Source organism: Equus przewalskii, chromosome 13 (genome assembly GCF_037783145.1).
Source record: "Equus przewalskii isolate Varuska chromosome 13, EquPr2, whole genome shotgun sequence".
In the NCBI taxonomy this organism is placed as follows: Eukaryota; Metazoa; Chordata; class Mammalia; order Perissodactyla; family Equidae; genus Equus; species Equus przewalskii.
In genome coordinates, this window is record NC_091843.1 from 84,874,883 (window position 1) to 84,885,638 (window position 10,756).

The window sequence follows — 10,756 nt, forward strand, 5'->3', positions numbered from 1 at the left end:
CCCAAAATTCGCATGTTGGAGTCCTAATCTTTAATATAGCAGAATGTGACTTTATTTGGAAAGAGGGTCGTTGCAGATGTAATTAGTTAAGATGAGGTCATACTGGACTAGGGTGGGCCCCGAATCCAAAATAACTGATATTCTTATAAAAAGGGAAAATTTGGATATAAACATGCACACAGGGAGCACACCACAGGAAGAGTCGAGTTACGCTGCCACAAGCCGAGGTGCCACCAGGAGCTAGGAGAGGGCCCGGAACAGATCACCCCAGCACCTTCAGAGGCTGGGAGGCCTCGCTGACACCTTGATGCTGGACCTCTAACCTCTAGAAGTGCAGGGTAATAAGTCCCCGTTGATCTAAGCCACCCAGTGACTGGTGTTTTATTGCGGCAGTGAGAGGACACGAATACAGAGGCCCCACTGGTTCCCCACCAGCTTCAGATCGCTCCAGCATTCGCTGCTGGTCCACATAGCTCTGTGTGTGGAGACGTGTTCACCAAAGTAGAGACACGTGAGAGTAGGGAAGCTTGCATTTTCAGAGGTTTGCAAAAATTCCTGAAATGAAAACTGCGAGCCCCCTGCTTTACCCTCTCTCCCACTGCACTGCTTCCCAGCTTCACGGAAACCAGTTGCCAAGAAGAGCTCGCTGAAGGAGGCCGATTAGTCAGTTTGCCCTCAATGGCTTGGCTTTGTTCTCTTCCCCCTCAGAGATAATGAGGAGGACTCAATATTCTCAAAACACCAAATGCTCTAAGGAGGACAAGGCATGGCTTTAATCTCTTTCCTTTGCGCCTATTTCTCACTTCTGCACAGTTTACCCCAAACCTTGCATCCTCTTAATTAAATCAAAATGGACTTGACTCTTCAGTCCCAGTTAATGAGAGGTGAAGCCAGCTTGGCATGCCTGTGTTCTGAAAATGGCACTGAGCACAATTTGTGGTGAGAAACGACTTCGCTGGGGGAATAGCAAACACAAGCCATGGCCACCCCTTCTGTCCAGGGCGACTTCCTGTGTGGGATCCAGGAGGCTCATTCTCAGGCAAGTCCCACCACGTCCTGGGAGGAAGGAGTCAAACTGGGCACAAAGGCCCTGCTCTGGGTGGGTGAGGCTGGAACAAGGGGCCAGGAAACAGGTCAGGACCATGTCAGACTGGCTCATGGGGCCACAGGCCCTGAGAGTGATCTCTAGGCAGGGAAATATCCATGTGAGGTAAAGACCAGGCTTGGGGAGAAGGAGAGGGAGAAAGGAGGAAAGAAAGTGGGAGAGAGAAGGACGGGAGGGAGGGAGGGAGAGACTGAAAAGAAAGAGGGGGCAGGGCTGAGAGGCGGAGAGAGAGCCCTCAGCGGTCTGACCCAGTGACCTGTGATCAGGCCTGGGAGACCATCTGTAGGCTCCTCAGCCCAGGCCTTGTCCATTCAGCCAGCCAGAGGGGGCCTTGTGCCCCAGGCAAGGCTGGTTTTCTATTTGAAGGACCAGGCAGCACCATGTAAGGACTTCAGTAAAAGCAAACCCTCTACTCCACGATTGTCTCCCCCATCAGCCTGACATGCGCCTCAACTTTCTTTGATATTTGTCCCTATGGATTAAATCTTTGTCTTGGAGCAAATAATTAAAGCTAAGACTTCTTGAAGGTTTCCATGTTCCAGGCACTCTTCTAAGTATTAACTGATTTAATCTGCACAATGGCTTTGTGAGGTAGGTGCCATTATCATCATCATCTCCACATTTCAGATGAGGAAACTGACGCACAAAGCGGTGGAGTAGCTCACCAATGTCACCAAGCTGGTAAGCGGTAGAGCCAGAGTCTGAACCCAGTCTGGCTGGCTCCAGAGTCCGCATTTTTTCCATTGCACTTCACTAATTCCCCAAATGAGAACCAGGGCATCCAGAAATTTACCACCATGGCTTTCAAAGCCATGTGATGCTCCGTAATTGGGGCTTTTTAGGATGAGAAGTTGTTTTGAAGATAATTAATGAGAAACATTTGGAACGTTGGCCTCCGAGCACCTCTCTGTGGTCCTCCAACTGGGTTCACTAATGAGTACTGTTCACACTCTTGTGCCTACCCACACACACACCCCTGAGGGGTCCCCGGTAAGTAATAAGGCAGATTCCACAAATCTGAAAACTCAGTCTCATTCCTGTGTAACATTCCTGTGTGTAAAGGCAGGTCATCTGAAGGCAAAGCTGTTACATCAAGTACCATTACTCAATGTTTGGAAGCCAAATTACATCACTAGATGATAGAAAAACAAGTCTGCTTGTCATTTGAGGTTCCTGACACTTTTCTCTCAGGAAAAATACGATCTAAGTTTCTAAAAGCAGCGAGATTACATAATAGTATTATTACCAAAAACAACAATAACAACTTTCACAAACATTGTCCTCTTGGGCAACGATCATGTGCTAGAATAGAATTCTAGATCTGAAAATTACCTGCTTCATTTACAGTTGGGGACTCTGAGGCACAGGAGGGACAAGGGTTAAAATGATTCACCTAAGTTCATACAATTAGGTCCGTAGTTTTCAATCCCAACCACACATTAAAATCACAGAAGTTTCTAAATATGCAGATACTTGGGACCCACACCAGACCTGCTGAATTAGGACCTCAGATGAGTGGTGTCTGAAGGGCAGCTGGGGTTGAGAGCCCCTGACTAGTTGGTTAGTGACAAGAATAAGTGGCCAAGGGTCTTGACCTCCAGTGCAACACTCTCTCCCCCACTTCCTGTTGGCGACTTTCCCGCTCTTCACTGTTATCCTCAAGATACATAAAAGAAAAAGACAGCCAATCATCTTTGTTACACACTCACACGTAAAGCTTTACACAACGCTTCCCTGTAAAGACACTGTCCCTCCCTCTATTTGGTACTTACCACAGTTCATTAAAAGTACCCCTGACCCTGTGCCATGGAGAGTGATGCCTTCAAGAAGCGACCTTGCTTTATCAAGTTTTATATGCCAGACAACAGGCTCAGTTCCCGGCACAAAATAGATGTTCCATAAATGTTTGTAGGTAAGAGTAGGAAGGAGGGTGTTGGGGAAAATGGTTGAGTGCATGAATGAATAGGAACAATTAGAATCTTTTACTCCCTGGGGCCCAAGACATTCTGAGAAGTATTCCTCTCTGTGACAGGAAAGGACGTGCGTCAGAATTACTTAAAGGACCATCAGAAAATCCTGGTCAATGGCACAGATTGAACTGACGTGGGAAGTTTCTCACTATGCTCTGAGCCCATATAAATTCTGGATTAAACGTAACAAGAACAAAAGAATGTCATTGTTGTTGTCATTATCATCATCAGTTCATAGCTGAAACTCAAAACTACGCAAAGAAAAGTCCCAGGAACCAGGAAAGAAGTAGAAACTCAAACCCAAAAATTTGAGCAGGTGCTAAAAGTGAATGGTCCAGAAAGCTAGCAGAAACAGGTGCTGACTTAGAAGATGGGTTTTAAGACTCATGGAAGAGAGAATTAAGCCTCAGGCCAGCAGGTAGTAAGAAGTAGAAATGGACCTCTTTGAATAAGGCTAAAAGCCAGAAAGGGCTGTTCCTTCCATGAAATAAGGGCTAGAAGACTGCCCACTGATCTAAGGAGCAGCAGGAAGCTGCCCAGCATTGCAGGTGATGAAAGAATAGATCTCTAGAAATCTAACTTCCAAACTTGTACCATGTGCAGGTGTCAGTCAAAATTTCTCGAAACCATAACCAGAGGAAATTATAGTCAAAACATAAACATATAGTGTATCCAAGAATAGACCCCACAAAGGCAAATGTGAACTAAATTATAGAGATGCCTGCCCAACACAGGCTCCTGGGGTTCTGCAGGAAACTGCCTGCTGAAGATGAGCTCATGGTAAATATGTCTAACGACAGGAAGAAAGGAACCATCTTGAAAGACAGTCAACAGATGAAATAGCTGGGAAAATTTACATCCCATAAACTACAGATAGTGGGACAATAGGCAAGGGTTTTTAAATGAATATATTTAAAATATTCAAAAAGAAAAGAAAAAAGACACAAAGCAGTATCAGGACATTATGAAAAAGGAAATGCAAATTTCTTGAATTTTTCTGAAATTATTATATACAACTGACAAAATAAGCAAATGAATGGGAAACAATAATGAAACACAGTAAGGTGATTGGGACAAGATTAATATAAAGAAATCAATGATCTTCCTATATAAAAGCAATAGCCACTTAAAACATATAATAACAAAGAGACTTCATTTATTGTAACCACAAAAAATATAAAATATCTAGAAATAAATATAAGAAATATTTAAGATCTGTATGAATAAAACTTTAAAATGCTACTTAGAAATACAAAAGAACACTTGAAAAAGTGTGAAGACAAACCCTATTCATACATAGGAAGATGTGACATCAAAAAAATATTCACTATCCCTAAATTAACCTATTCTTGCTTATTTACTTTTCAGAAAGAGAATTTGAAGAAGCACTGGCCAAAATTTTTCCAAATTTGATAAAAACTATATACCGACATATCCAAGAAGTTCAGCAGAACCCAAGCAAGAAAAAGACAAATCTCACAAAAATCTATCATACTCAAATTGCTGGAAATAAGTAACAAAGATAAAATCTTAAAAGCAGCCCGAACAAAACAAAACAAAACAAAACAAACACATTACATATAGGGGAACAAAGATAAAAATTCTACTGACTTCTCATTGGAAACAATGAAAGACAAAGGAAAATGAAATGATATCTTTAAAGTGCTGATAGAAAAAAAATCTATTAATCTAGAATCTATATCCAGGAAAAATATTCTTCAAAAGTAAAGACAAAAATAAAAACATTTTCAGGCAAACAAAAGCTAGGTGAACTCATTGCCAGCAGACTTGCCCTTAAAGATATAGAATATTTTTCAAGTTGAAATGAATAATACCAGATAGAAATTTGGATCTGTACAAAGGAATAAAACTAAAGATGGTTAACATTTAATATAAAGTGATTGAATGTAAAATACTTATTTCTAATTTTTAAACTTCTTTAAAAAGACATTTGAGGGCTGGCCTGGTGGTGCAGCGGTTAAGTGAGCACATTCTGCTTCGGCGGCCGGGGGGTTTGCCGGTTTGGATCCCGGGTGAGGACATGGCACCGCTTGGTAGGTGTCCCACGTATGGGGTGGAGGAGGATGGGCGCAGATGTTGGCTCGGGGGCCAGACTTCCTCAGCAAGGGGAGGAGGATTTGCAGTGGATGTTAGCTTGGGGCTAATCTCCCCCCCCCCCCCCCAAAAAAGACATTTGATTGTTTAAAGCAAAAATAATAACAAGGTATCCTGGGATTTACAACATACGTACAGGTAAAACGTATGACAATGATAATACAAATGATGGAAGAGAGAAGTAGAAATATACAGTTATAACGTGGAATAATATTTGAAGATAGTGACAAGATATTGTGAACTCTAGAACAACTGCTATGAAAATAAGTCAACAAAAGAAAGAGCTATAGTCCAATAAGCCAATAGAGGAGATATAATGGAATATAAAAAATACCCAAAAGAAATGATGAAATCCGGCCATTTGTGACAGCATGGATGGACCTTGAGGGTATTATGCTAAGTGAAATAAGTCAGAGGGAGAAAGTCAAATACCATATCATCTCATTCATAAGTAGAAAATAAAAACAATGGCAAACACATAGCAACAGAGACTGGATTGGTGGTTACCAGAGGGAAAGGGGGGAGGGATGAGGGTGAAAGGGGTAATTGGGCACACGTGTGTGGTGATAGATTGTAATTAGTCTTTGGGTGGTAAATATGATGTAATTTACAGAGAATTTGAAATATATTACGATGTACACCTGAAAGTTATACAATGTTATAATCCAATGTTACTGAAATAAAAAAATTTTTTTTAATGAAAAATATTTACATATAAAAAAACATTACAGGGGCTGGCCCCGTGGCTGAGTGGTTAAGTTCATGTGCTCTGCTTTGGCAGCCCAGGGTTTCACTGGTTTGGATCCTGGGTGAGGACACAGCACTGCTCATCAGGTCATGTTGAGGCGGTGTCCCACATAGCACAACCAGAGGCACTCACAACTGGAATATACAAGTATGTACCAGGTGGCTTTGGGGAGAAGAAGAAGAAGAAGAAAAAAAAGATTGGTAACAGATGTTAGTGCAGGTGCCAATCATTAAAAAAACAATACAAACAATTTTAAAGAGATAAACAAATGCCTACACCTGTAAAAAAAATACCCAATAAATTCAAAGAGGGTAAGAAAAGATGAAAAGAAGGAACAGAGATCAACTGGCACAAATAGGAAACAAATAGTAAACTACAATATTTAAACCCAACTATATCAATAATTACATTAAATATAAATTGTCAAATACTGAAAATAAAAGGCATAGATTGCGAAACTAGATAAACTCAACCATATTATCTACAAGAAAACCCACTTTAAATACAAAAACTCAGCTAAGGTAAAGGCTTGGATGGGAAAAGATATGCTAGGCCAACAGTAATAATCAGAAAACTGGAATGGCTGTATTTATATCAGATAAAATGGACTTCAAGACAATGATGATTGTCAAAGATAAAAAGAGACATTTTGTAATAATAAAGTGGTCAATTCATCAAGGAGACATAACCCTACATGTGTATACATCCAGAAGCAGAGCTTCAAAAAATACACGAAGCAAAAACTAACAAAACTGAAAGAAGAATTACAAAATTTCAACATTACTTTTTCAGTAATTGATAGAATAAATAGAAAATCAATAGAGCTGTAGAAGATATGAACCACACTGGCCTAACTAACCTTTATAGAATATCACCCCCAAAAAGAGCAGAAGAATATCTCTTTTCAAGTGCACATAAATATTCAATTTATAGACAATGGCACTTTGACCATAAAACAAGTCTCAATGCATTTAACAGGATTGAAATTATACTTAATATGTTTTGTGACCACATCAGAATTAAATTAAAAATCCATAACAAAAAGACATCTGGAGAGCTAAGTATTTACAGATTAAACAATGCACTTCTGAGAAGCCCATGAGCAAAGAAGACATCACAACAAAAATTAGATAGTAATTTGAACTGAAACATTATGAAGATAGAACATATTAAAATTTGTGGATGCAACTAAAGCAGTGTTCAGAGGGAAATTGATAGCTTTAAATACTTGCATTGGAAAAGAAAAAAGTCTCAAATCAGTGATCTCAGATTCTATCTTAAGAAGCTAGAAAAAGAAGATGAAATTAAACCAAAGACAGGAGAAAACAGATTTGGGCCAAGATGGAATAAGCCCATTAGAGACTATTGCACTGATTATAACTAAAATACTGGACAAAATACAGAAGACCACTACCTGAGAACTCTCAAAAATAAGGAAAAGCAGGCAGATTGAGGAGACAAGATTTGAGGAACTGACCTAAAGGGGGTATGTTTCCAGGACTTCCCCCTCTTTTTTTTCTTGTACCTTTGACCAAAGGGTGGGCTCTAGTCACAGTCCCCATGAGTCCCCAGGCTTGAAGGAAACCCTAAAGAGTTTTTTTTTTTTTTTAAGATTTTATTTTTTTTCCTTTTTTCTCCCCAAAGCCTCCAGTACATAGTTGTATATTCTTCGTTGTGGGTCCTTCTAGTTGTGGTATGTGGGAGGCTGCCTCAGCATGGTTTGATGAGCAGTGCCATGTCCGCGCCCAGGATTTGAACCAACGAAACACTGGGCCGCCTGCAGCGGAGCACAGGAACTTAACCACTTGGCCACGGGGCCGGTCCCCCTAAAGAGTTTATTGCCAGAGACCTGCTCTAAAGGAAATCCTAACTGAGGTTCTGCAAGGGAGATGCTATCAGAGGAAAACTTGGAACTTAGAGAATGAAGGAAGAGCAACAGATATGGCAAATATCTGGGTTAATAAAGGTGATTTCTCTCTTCTTCAGTTACTTGTATGTGTGGCCATTGAAAGCAAAAATCCTAAGATTGTGTGGTTCACATTTCCATGTCTGTAGATGTGCAGCATTGACCACTGTAACATGAGAGGGGAAAGTAACAACTCACATGGTTCTAAGCTTTCTACATTTTACTGAAAGTGATAAAATATTACCTCTAAGTAGATTGTGAAAGTTTATATATATATATATATCTAGTAACTCCTGGAGTATCATGAAAACTGAAAAAGAAAAGATTTAGCCAAAAAGCCAATGGATAAATTGAAATGGAATACTAATAATACTAATAATAATTAGTATAATTATTATATAATAATAATTAGTATGAAATGGAATACTAATAATAACTAACCAATACAAATTAGTCAATAATATTAAATGTTCAAGTGATCAAAAAGAAGGTATGAAATATAAAACAGAGGAACAAAAACTAGAGTGGAAAACAGAATACACGAAATCCACTTTAAACAGAGAGACAGAGATAAGCTAAAAGTAAAAGAATGGAGAAAAATATTCCATGTTGGAGTGGCAGTATTATCATCAGACAAAATTGATTTCAGAGCAAGGAACATTTCAGAGATAAAGAGGGACATTTAATAATAATAAAAGGCTCAATTCACCAAGAAGATATAGTAATCTTAAATATGTATACCCCTAACAACAGCATTTCAAAATATGGGTAGCGAATACACTTTCAGAGCTGAAAGGAGAAATAGACAGATCCACAATTACAGTTGGAGATTTCAACACTCTTCTAGAAGTCGACAGAACAAGTAGGCAGAAAATCAGCAAGCACATAGAAGTCCGGAACACTGTCAGCAGATTTGACCTGAACAGTGTTGATATAGAACAATGGCAGACTACGCATCCTTTTCAAGTGCACATGGAACATTCACCAAGACAGACCACGTTCTGTGCCATAAACAAACCCTAGGAAATGTAAAATAATTGGAAGCAAACGATTCTCTGGACATAATGGAATTAATCTAGAAATCGATAACAAAAATATTTGAAAAATGCTAATATTTTTAATTTAGTTGACTGTATGTCTGTATATTACCTTTCTGTTTTGTCTATTTAAAATTTTCACAGCAAAAGTGTAAAATAGAACTTTAAGCATTTAAACTAGCACAAAATGAAAGCTTGGTGAGAATTAAAACAATGACAGCCCCTGCTTATTACTGCATTGTTATAGAGACTGAAAAAACTCAAGGGAGGGTTGGGGCGGATGCGAGGGAAGTGAAGACCCCTCATAAACACCCAGAAGGGAAAATCATAACAATCGAGAACATGATAGAATTGTCAAGGATAAATGAAATCTTCAAGGTAAATTGTGAAGTGTAAGCCAGGTTGTATTTGTTCTGTGACATTTGGAAAAGATAGAAAATATAAGGAAAAATTTGAGAACCTTGCTGTCTCTTCAACAGCCTCTGCTTGCCATTCCTCCCTTTGTTGCCGCCCTTCTCTCACCACCAACTGCTTCCAATTTTAGAATCCTTGGCAGAGACTGGACAAAGCGTCACCAGGGCCCCCATTTAACGAGCAACGTTGACTCAGGCCATGGATAGCATCACCTGCTTCTGCTCACAGCTCTGCCCACTTCTCTCCCCTCACCATAAAATATTTTGGTCAAGCTCCTCCCAAGCTTAGCACCAGCCACTGTTTCCCAGATCTGGCCATGAGAATACATCAAGTCCCAGCTGCAGGAATTTGGGCAAGCCACTTGAGTGCTCAGCCTCGGTTTCCCTGACCTCACTCTCAGGATCTCGAGGTGGTGCTCACATGGGGTAGTGATCAATTTCCTTCATCCTCCTTGAAAAGGTGTGACCTGAGTCAGGGAACCAGCCCACCATCCTTACCAGAGGGAGGGCAGAGATGGCCAGCCGACCTCTCAGACTCCTGCTCCCCCTCCCATGGTGCACAGTTGGGCCTGGAAAGTGGCTGACCAGGCAGAGACCACATTTTCCAGCCCCCTTGGTGTCTAAGTGTGGCCGAAAGTCTGGTTCTTGCGATTGCAAGCGAGTCACAGCTTTTAAGAAGCAGGAATGCTGTCTCTTTGCTCTTTTCTCATCTTCTGGCTGCCTACCTGTGTCTGAAAATGACCAGACCCAGTTAAGAGGGAGCCACAAGCCGGAAGGAGTCTGAGTCCCTGAATCAGCCGGTGAAGGAACAGAGGCACCAGTCACAAGAAACACCTGCGTGAGACCTTACACGAGTACAAAATAAACATCTGTGATGTTTGAGCAATTACACTCTTTTGGCATATGTGATAAAGCAGCTGGCACGGCCTTAACAAAGAGCCTGCACAATGGTTCTAGGTTTAACTCCTTGCTCTGCCGGGATCCGGTGACCTCAGCCAGGGTGCCTGCACTCTTTGTACCTCTGTTACCCCACTGGTAAAGTATGGATGACAATAGTTCTTGCCTCCGTGGGTTGTTGTCAAAGTTAGTTGATGTAATGCATACAAGGTGCGAATAACAAACATTCAATAAATGCTGGCCATTATTATTATCAACAGCGTAGAATTACCAAACCTTTTCTGAAAGTTCATTCGTCCATTCCTGGAACAATTTCTACCTCTGCAGTGTATCTCCAGGTGACTGTGGCCATTAAATGCACATCAAAATACTTTCCAAGGAAACTTTTTTAAGGCCTTAGCATTTTTCCTGGACAGTCTGTGTCTTTTTTTGAGCACAGCTAACTGGAAAATATCCAAGTCTAAAGCTTTAAGCTCAGCTTGTACCTGAAGAGTCATACGTGTGGATTTAATGATGGTTCGTGACTTGACATACAGCTCCTCAGAACAACCACTTCCCTGTCCTC